Below are 10831 nucleotides of genomic sequence, written 5' to 3' on the forward strand. Positions count from 1 at the left end.
AGAATAGCACAGATGAATACGTGGCTTAAGAGTTGGTGCAGGATCGAGGGTTTTAGATTCCTGGACCACTGGGACCGTTTCTGGGGAAGGTGGGACCTGTACAAGCAGTATACCTGGACAGTCTACATCTGAACCAGAGGGGGACTAACATCCTTGCTGGCAGGTTTGCTAGTGCTGTTGGGAGGAGTTTAAACTAATTTGGCAGGGGGAGGGGACGCAGACTCCAAGCAGAATAGGGACACAGCTAAACACAGGAAAGCAAACAAGTCAGAGGAAATACAGTGGAGGTTTCAAGGGAGTATGACCAGGATGGATGGCCTCTACTTTAATGCCAGGAGTATTGCAGGTAAAATGGATGAGTTAAGGGCAAGGATTGACACATGGAATTGTGATATAGGAGCCATCACGGAGACATAGTTGAGGGAGGGGCAGGATTGGCAGCTCAATATCACGGGATACAGAATCTTCAGGCGAGTCAGAGGAGGGGGTAAAAGAGGAGGGGGCATTGCAATATTAGTTAAGGAGTCAGTTACTGCAGTAAGAAGAGATGATATCTTGGAGGGGGCATCAAATGAAGCTTTATGGGTAGAGTTTAGGAATAAAAAAGGGACAGCCACATTGCCAGGTGATTATAGACCCCCAAATAGTCAGCGGGAAATTGAGGAGCAAATATGTGCGCAATTCGCAGAGGTGAGTAAAAATAATAGGGTAATTATATTAGGTGATTTCAACTTTCCAAACATTAATTGGGATAGTCATCGTATTAAGGGCTTAGGTGGAGTGGAGTTCTTAAAATGTATACAGGAGAACATTTTAGCTCAATATGTAGAGGATCCAACAAGGGAGGATGCAGTGCTGGACCTAATTCTGGGGAATGAAGCCAGACAGGTAGTTGATGTGTTGGTGGGGGAGCTTTTTGTGATAGTGACCAAAACATGGTACATTTTAAACTCGTTATGGAGAAAGAAATGGACAAGTTGAAAAGAGCTTTTGGATTGGGGAGAGTGAATTTTAGTAAAATAAGGCAGGATCTGGCCAAGGTAGACTGGAAAGAGTTACTTGTCGGGAAATCTACAGAATAGCAGTGGGGGGCATTCAAAAAGGAAATGGGCAGGGTACAGGCCCAACATGTTCCCTCTAGGGTAATACATAGGAGCAACAAGCCCAGAGAACCATGGATGACCAGAAATATTCAGGATATGATGAGAAGGAAAAGAGAGGCTTTTAGCAAATACAAGGAGAGCAAATCAACGGAAGCATTAGTGGAGTTCAGAAAGTGTGGGATGGAGCTGAAGAAAGCAATTAGGAGAGCAACGAGGGGATATGAGAAAGCTCTGGCTGGTAAAAATAGGGAAAATCCCAAGATATTCTATAAGTATATCAATGGGAAGAGGATAACCAGGGAAAAAGTAGGACACATTAGGAACCAAGGGGGAAATCTGTGGGTGGAGCCAGAGGACATTGACAGGGTGTTAAACGATTACTTCACATGTGTCTTCACCCAAGAGAATGAGGATGTAGATATGGAACTGAGAGAGACTGTGAGGGTCTTGAGAAAATTGTCAAAGGGAGTGACAAGGTATTGGAGGTTTTGGCAGGCTTAAAAGTGGACAAATCTCCAGGTCTGGATGATTTGTGTCCCAGGATGCTGTGGGAGGCGAGGGTGGAGATTGCAGGGGCTCTGACCCAAATTTTTAATTCCTCTCTGCCCACAGGCGAGGTGCCAGAGGACTGGAGAACAGCTACTGTGGTCTCACTATTTAAGAAAGGTTGTAGAGATAAGCCAGGGAACTACAGACCAGTGAGTCGCACGTCAGTGGTAGGGAAACTATTGGAGAAAATTCTGAAGGAATGAAGCTATCACCACTTGGATAGGCAAAATTTGATTAGGAATAGTCAGCATTGCTTTGTCAGAGGGAGGTCATGCCTAAGAAATTTGATTGAACTTTTTGAGCATGTGACCAGGTGCAGAGATGAGGGTAGTGCAGTTGATGTAGTTTACATGGATTTCAGCAAAGCCTTTGACAAGGTCCCACATGGGAGACTAATCAAGAAAGCAAATGCACAAGGGATACAAGGTAACTTGATAAGGTGGATTCAAAATGGGCTTTGCTGTAGGAGACAGAGAGTGATGACAGACTGTTGTAGTGACTGGAAGTCAGTGTCCAGTGGTGTACCACAGGGATTTGTGCTGGGTCCCCTATTGTTTGTCATTTACATAAACAACATAGATGACTATGTGGGGGGTAGGATCAGTAAGTTCGCGAATGACACAAAGATTGGCCGAGTGGTTAACAGTGAGGTTGAGTGTCTTGGGTTACAGGACGATATAGACGGGATGGTCAAATGGGCAGAAAAGTGGCAGATGGAATTTAACCCCGAAAAGTGTGAGGTGATACACCTTGAAAGGAGTACTGTGACACGGAAGTATTCAATGAATGGCCTGACACTGGGAAGTTCTGAGGAACAAAGGGACGTTGGCGTGTTTGTCCATAGATCTCTGAAGGCAGAAGGGCAGGTTAATAGGATGGTGAAAAAGGCATATGGAACACATGCCTTTTCCAATCGAGGCATAGATTACAAAAGCAGGGAGGTCATGTTGGAATGGTATAGAACTTTGATAAGGCCACAGCTGGAGTACTGTGTGCAATTCCGGTCGCCACATTATAGGAAGGATGTGATTGCACTGGAGAGGGTGCAGAGGCGATTCACCAGGACGTTGCCTGGGATGGAACATTTAAGCTATGAAGAGAGGTTGGATAGGCTTGGGTTGTTTTTGCTGGAGCAGAGAAGACTGAGGGGTGACCTGATCGAGGTGTTCAAGATTATGAGGGGCATGGACAGGGTGGATAGAGAGCAGCTGTTCCTCTTAGTTGAAGGGTCAGTTACGAGGGGACACAGGTTTAAGGTGAGGGACAGGAGGTTTAAGGGGGATTTGAGGAAGAACTTTTTTACCCAGAGGGTAGTGACGGTCTGGAATGCACTGCCTGGGAGGGCGGTAGAGGCGGGTTGCCTCACACCCTTTAAAAAGTACCTGGATGAGCACTTGGCATGTCATAACATTCAAGGCTATGGGCCAAGTGCTGGCAAATGGGATTAGGTAGGCAGGTCAGGTGTCTTTAATGCATCAGTACAGACTCGATGGGTCGAAGGGCCTCTTCTGCACTGTATTATTCTGTGATTGTGATCCCATATGCCTTCCTAACCACCTTATCTACCTGTGCTGCTGCCTTCAGTGATCTACGGACAAGTACACCAAGATCCCTCTTTCCCTCTGTCCTACCATCCATTGTATATTCCCTTCCCTTGTTAGTCCTCCCAAAATGCATCACTTCACACTTCTCAGGATTACATTCCATTTGCCACTGCTCCACCCATCTTACCAGCCCATCTGCATCGTCCTGTAATCTAAGGCTTTCCTCCTCACTATTTACAACACCACAAATTTTCATGTCATCTGCGAACTTATTGATCATACCTCCTATATTCACGTCTAAATCATTAATGTACACTACAAACATCAAGGGTCCGAGCACCGATCCCTGAGGTCCACCACTGGTCACCGGCTTCCACTCGCAAAAACAACCCTCGACCATCACCCTCAGCACCAATCCAACACTGACAGCAAACTACAATCCACTGACATTACCGGGATAGGGAGACAGAGTTTAGAAACACGCACCAACACGACTCCAGCAAAACATGGCAGGAAGAAAAGGGCGAGCAGTGTGTGTACCTGCCCTAATATCCCCCTCCCCAGGCCTGTCAGTCAAACCCCCCACTTCTCCCAGTCCACAGCTCAGCCTGTCAGTTTACAGCTTCCCGCACCTTGAGCCAGCCCTGTCCAAGTGCGGCCTAGTCCAAGGGGAGACTTTGTGGAAGCAGGGAGTGGGGACCTCCTGTGCTGTGCTGTGTCCCAAATGGTTCCTCCCTCCCCCAGGCCCCTTTATAATTGAGATAAGTTTCCTTTGAAGTTTTGTTCTTTGATATTATAGTTTATTAATCTTTAATTCCTCCAAAAGAACTGGAAATCTGGCGGCAGTTAATCCGGGGCCTGTCCACGAGAGAAGACCCGCAGCTGCCAACCAGCTCGGTGGAAATGCAGGACCGGGAGCTTCTTATTGGGGGTGTTGAGGCCTACACCGGGTGTTTCTGAGACCTACCCGCCAACCCACCCTCCAGCCGGTTCTCTCACCCGCTGTGGATCCAACACGACCTCCTCCGTCCAGTTCGGCCCCCGCATTACGCATGCTCCAAATTATGCCACACCGCGCCTGCGCACTGAGTACTTGAAGCCCAGGACAGCGACCTGTGACCTTTCAGTTCACAATGTCTAAATGATTGACGCAGCTCTGGACCAATAGCCAGAGAGGGCGGGACTGGAGGATCAGATGTACGGGCGCCCACTCCTTGACGCTCGTCCCGCCTTCACACGCACCAATTGGTTGCAGGACGCAGCCCCAGCTCGGTCCTCCGGTCCCGCTGCCGCTCTTCTTGAATGGAAGAGAAATGACGACTGGTTCGGGAGCATCCATAAATGGAGGCTAACTGGAGACTTGTTAGCGAGAGTCTGTAAATGGAAAGAGAAATGGTAACTGGTCAGGGAGTGTCTGTAAATGGAGACTTTTTCTTTTAAAAAAGCCTTGACTTTCTGATGAAAGGTCACAGACTTGAAACATTTAACTCTGCTTCTATCTCCACAGTTGCTGCCTGACCTGCTGCATGTTTCCAGCACTTTTGGTTTTTATTCTCTCGTGTTTTTCATGAGCACAGGATGTCCCAAAGTGCTTAATAGCCAATTAATTTGTTTTCAAGTATGATCAATGTAATGTCAGAATCACAGCAGTCATTTTGTGCACAGCAAGCTCCAACAAACAGCATTGTGATAATGACCAATTATCTCTCTACTGTTTAACGTGATGCAAATATTAGCCCGGACACAGGGAATATCCCACTGCTCTTCGTTGAAATACTGCCATGGGATCTTTTACATCCACCTAAGAGGGCAGGCCAGGCCTCAGTTTAATGTTCTATCTGAAAGATGGCACCTCGGACAGTGCAGCACTCCCTCAGTCCGACACTGGAATGCCGGCCTTGAGTGCATCTTGATCCCAAATCCTTCCGACTCATCAGGGAGAGTGTGGACAACTGAACTCAGACTGACAAATGGAACGGGTCAGGTAGCATCGGTAGAGAAAGGAGAAATGGGACTGGTTAGAAAGTGTCTGTAAATGAAGAAGAAATGGAGTCAGGTTATGGAACATCGAGAAATGGAGAGGCAGACACAGCGACAGAGAGAGAGAGAAACAGATAAGAGAATTTCAAAACTTGAGGTTGATATATTTTTGTTGGTAAGGTTATTAAGTGACACGGAACCAAACTGGTAAATGTAGCTGAGATACAGATCAGTCATGATGTACTTGAATGGCAGAACAGGTTCGAGGGGCTGAATGGCCTTCTCCCACTCACGTGTTCCTCTATTTTACAGGATCAATGAGACTGATGCCCTGAGCTCATCTCACAATCCCGGGATCATCTGTTCCTGATAAAAAAAAACAGGACCTCTAGGGTTGTAATCTCTGGATTACTCCCTGTGCCACGTGCCAGTGAGGCTAGAAATAGGAAGATAGTGCAGCTAAACACGTGGCTGAGCAGCTGGTGCAGACAGGAGGGTTTCAGATATAGAATAAGAACATTACAGAGCAGTACAGGCCCTTCGGACCTCGATGTTGCGCCGACCTGTGAGACCCTCTGACCTACACTATTCCATTTTCATCCATATGTCTATCCAATGACCACTTAAATGCCCTTAAAGTTGGCGAATCTACTACTGTTGCAGGCAGGGCGTTCCACGCCCCTACTACTCTCTGAGTAAAGAAACTACCTCTGACATCTGTCCTATATCTATCACCCCTCAACTTAAAGCTATGTCCCCTCGCATTTGCCATCACCATCCGAGGAAAAAGACTCTCACTATCCACCCTATCTAACCCTCTGATTATCTTATATGTCTCTATTAAGTCACCTCTCCTCCTCCTTCTCTCCAACGAAAACAACCTCATGTCCCTCAGCCTTTCCTCGTAAAACCTTCCCTCCATACCAGGCAACATCCTAGTAAATCTCCTCTGCACCCTTTCCAAAGCTTCCACATCCTTCCTATAATGCGGTGACCAGAACTGCATGCAATACTCCAGGTGCGGTCTCACCAGAGTTTTGTACAGCTGCAGCATGACCTCGTGGCTCCGAAACTCGATCCCCCTACTAATAAAAGCTAACACACCATATGCCTTCTTAACAGCCCTATTAACCTGGGTAGCAACTTTAAGGGATTTATGTACCTGGACACCAAGATCTCTCTGTTCATCTACACTACCAAGAATCTTCCCATTAGCCCAGTACTCTGCATTCCTGATACTCCTTCCAAAGTGAATCACCTCACACTTTTCCGCATTAAACTACATTTGACATCTCTCAGCCCAGCTCTGCAGCCTATCTATGTCCCTCTGTACCCGACAACATCCTTCGGCACTATCCACAACTCCACCGACCTTCGTGTCATCCGCAAATTTACTAACCCACCCTTCTACACCCTCTTCCAGGTCATTTATAAAAATGATAAATAGCAGTGGCCCCAAAACAGATCCTTGCGGTACACCACTAGTAACTCAACTCCAGGATGAACATTTGCCATCAACCACCACCCTCTGTCTTCTTTCAGCTAGCCAATTTCTGCTCCAAAGCTCTAAATCACCTTCAACCCCATACTTCCATATATTCTGCAATAGCCTACCGTGGGGAACCTTATCAAATGCCTTACTGACATCCATACACATCACATCCACTGCTTTACCCTAATCCACCTGTTTGGTCACCTTCTCGAAAAACTCAATAAGGTTTGTGAGGCACGACCTACCCTTCACAAAACCGTGCTGAAGATCGCTAATGAACTTATTCTTTTCAATTTGATCATAAATCCTGTCTCTTATAACCTTTTCCAACATTTTACCCACAACCGAAGTAAGGCTCACAGGTCTATAATTACCAGGGCTGTCTCTATACCCCTTCTTGAACAAGGGGACAACATTTGCTATCCTCCAGTCTTCCAGCACTATTCCTGTCGACAATGACGACATAAAGATCAAGGACAAAGGCTCTGCAATCTCCTCCCTAGCTTCCCAGAGAATCCGAGGATAAATCCCATCTGGCCCAGGGGACTTATCTATTTTCACACTTTCCAAAATTGCTAACACCTCCTCCTTGTGAAGCTCAATCCCATCTAGCCTAGTAGTCTGAATCTCAGTATTCTCCTCGACGTTCTTTACGCAGAGGGTGCTGGCTGCCTGGAACGCGTTGCCAGCGGAGGTGGTAGATGCGGGCACGATGGCGACTTTTAAGAAGTATCTAGACAGATACATGATTGGGCAGGAGGAAAAGAGATACAGACCCTTAGAAAATAGGCGACATGTTTAGATAGAGGATCTGGATCGGCGCAGGCTTGGAGGGCCGAAGGGCCTGTTCCTGTGCTGTAATTTTCTTTTTTCTTTGTTCTTTGACTACATTTTCTTTCTCCACTGTAAATACTGACGAAAACTATTCATTTAACGCTTCCCCTATCTCCTCTGATTCCACACACAACTTCCCACTACTATCCTTGATTGGCCCTAATCTAACTCTCGTCATTCTTTTATTCCTGATATACCTACAGAAAGCCTTCGGGTTTTCCCTGATCCTGTCCGCCAATGACTTCTCGTGTCCTCTCCTTGCTCTTCTTAGCTCTCCCTTTCGATCCTTCCTGGCTAGCTTGTAACTCTCAAACGCCCTAACTGAGCCTTCACGTCTCATCCTAACATAAGACTTCTTCTTCCTCTTGACAAGCGCTTCAACTTCTTTAGTAAACCACGGCTCCCTCGCTCGACAACTTCCTCCCTGCCCCTCAGGTACATACTTATCAAGGACACGCAGTAGCTGCTCCTTGAATAAGCTCCACATTTCGATTGTTCCCATCCCCTGCAGTTTCCTTCCCCATCCTACGCATCCTAAATCTTGCCTAATCGCATCATAATTTCCTTTCCTCCAGCTATAATTCTTGCCCTGCGGTATATACCTGTCCCTGTCCATCGCTGAGGTAAACCTAACCGAATTGTGATCACTATCACCAAAGTGCTCACCTATATCTAAATCTAACACCTGGCCGGGTTCATTACCCAGTACCAAATCCAATGTGGCATCGCCCCTGGTTGGCATGTCTACATACTGTGTCAGAAAACCCTCCTGCACACAGTGGACAAAAACTGACCCATCTAAAGTACTCGAACGATAGTATTTCCAGTCAATATTTGGAAAGTTAAAGTCCCCCATAACAACTACCCTGTTACTCTCGCCCCTGTCGAGAATCATCTTCGCTATCCTTTCCTCTACATCTCTGGAACTATTCAGAGGTCTCTAGAAAACTCCCAACAGGGTGACCTCTCCTCTCCTGTTTCTAACCTCGGCCCATACTACCTCAGTAGACGAGTCCTCAAACGTCCTTTCTGTCGCTGTAATATTCTCCTTGATTAACAATGCAACACCTCCCCCCCCCCCCCCCTCTTTTACCATCTTCTCTGTTCTTTCTGAAACATCTAAATCCCGGAACCTGCAACATCCATTTCTGCCCCTGCTCTACCCATGTCTCTGAAATGGCCACTGCATCGAGATCCCAGGTACCAACCCATGCTGCAAGCTCACCCACCTTATTCCGGATGCTCCTGACGTTGAAGTAGACACACTTTAAACCAAGTTCTTGCTTGCCAGTGCCCTCTTGCGTCCTTGTAACCTTATCCCTGACCTCACAACTCTCAACATCCTGTACACTGGAACTACAATTTGGGTTCCCATTCCCCTGCTGAATTCTTTTAAACCCCCCCGAAGAGCACTAGCAAATCTGTCCCCCAGGATATTGGTACCTCTCTGGTTCAGGTGAAGACCATCCTGTTTGTAGAGGTCCCACCTACCCCAGAAAGAGCCCCAATTATCCAGGAAACCGAAACCCTCCATCCTGCACCATCCCTGCAGCCACGTGTTCAACTCCTGTCTCTCCCTATTCCTCGCTTCGCTAGCACGTGGCACGGGCAACAACCCAGAGATAACAACTCTGTTTGCTCTCGCTCTAAGCTTCCACCCAAGCTCCCTGAATTTCTGTCTTAAATCCCCATCTCTCTTCCTACCTATGTCGTTGGTGCCTATGTGGACCACGACTTGGGGCTGCTCCCCCTCCCCCTTAAGGATCCCAAAAACACGATCCGAGACATCACGAACCCTGGCACCTGGGAGGCAACACACCAACCGTGAGTATAAGTATATTATAAGTATATTAAGAGTAAAAGGGTGGCAAGGGAGAGAGTAGGTCCCCTTAAGGATCAGTGTCGCAATCTATTTGAGGAGCCACGGGAAATGGGCGAGGTCTTAAATGAATATTTCTCGTCCGTAATTACCGTGGAGAAGGTCATGGAAGTTAGTGAGTTCAAGGGAGGGAACAGCGATATCCTGGAGCATATCACCATTACATAGGAGGAGGTGTTGGAGATTTTGAAGCGCATTTTGTAGTGGATAAATCCCCAGGGCCTGATCAGGCGTATCCTTGGATTCTATTGGAAGCAAGGGAGGAGATTGCTGGGGCCCTGGCAGAGATTTTTGTATCATTGTTCGCCACGGGTCTGGTACCGGAAGTCTGGAGGATAGCTAATGTTGCGCCTTTATTTAAGAAGGGCAGCAGGGATAAGCCAGGGAACTACAGGCCAGTGAGCCTTACATTAGTGGTGGGCAAGTTATTGGAAGGGATTCTGAGAGACAGGATTTATATGCATCTGGAAAGGCATGGTCTGATTAGGGATAGTCAGCATGGCTTTGTGTGTGGGAAATCATGTCTCACGAATTTGATTGAGTTTTTTGAGAAGGTGACCAAGAGGATTGACGAGGACAGGGCGATGGACGTTGTCTACATGGACTTTAGCAAGGCCTTTGACAAGGTCCCGCATGGTAGGCTGGTCCAGAAGGTTCGAACACATGGGATCCAGGGTGAGCTAGCTAATTGGATACAACATTGGCTTGGTGACAGGAGGCAGAGGGTGATAGTGGTGGGTTGTTTTTCAGATTGGAGGCCAGTGAGCAGTGGTGTACCGCAGGGATCGTTGCTGGGCCCTCTGTTGTTTGTCATATATATTAATGACTTGGATGTGAATGTAGGGGCCATGATTAGTAAGTTTGCAGATGACACCAAAATTGGTGGTATAGTGGACAGTGAAGAAGGTTGTCTAAGGTTACAACAGGATATAGATCAACTGGGAAAGTGGGCAAGGGAGTGGCAAATGGAATTTAATGCAGACAAGTGTGAAGTGATGCATTTTGGGATGTTAAACCAGGGCAGGACAAATACAGTGAATGGCAGGGCCCTGTTGAGCAGAGAGACCTTGGGGTGCAAGCACATAGTTCCCTGAAAGTAGTAACACAGGTAGGGTGGTGAAGAAGGCATATGGCATGATTGCCTTCATTGGCTGAGGCATTAAGTACAAGAATTGGGATGTCATGTTACAGTTGTACATAACGTTGATTAGGCCGCATTTGGAGTCGTGTGTGCAGTTCTGGTCGCTGCACAACAGGAAAGATGTGATTAAGCTACAGAGGGTGCAGAAAAGATTCACAAGGATGTTGCCTGGTTTGGATGGCTTGAGTAATAAAGAGAGATTAGATAGGCTTGGTCTGTTTTCCCTGGAGAGAAGGAGGCTGAGAGGGGACATGATCGAGGTATATAAAATTATGAGAGGCATAGATAGGGTAGATAGCCAGAGTCTGT

The sequence above is a fragment of the Heterodontus francisci genome, unplaced genomic scaffold, assembly GCF_036365525.1.
Source record: "Heterodontus francisci isolate sHetFra1 unplaced genomic scaffold, sHetFra1.hap1 HAP1_SCAFFOLD_53, whole genome shotgun sequence".
Classification (NCBI taxonomy): domain Eukaryota; kingdom Metazoa; phylum Chordata; class Chondrichthyes; order Heterodontiformes; family Heterodontidae; genus Heterodontus; species Heterodontus francisci.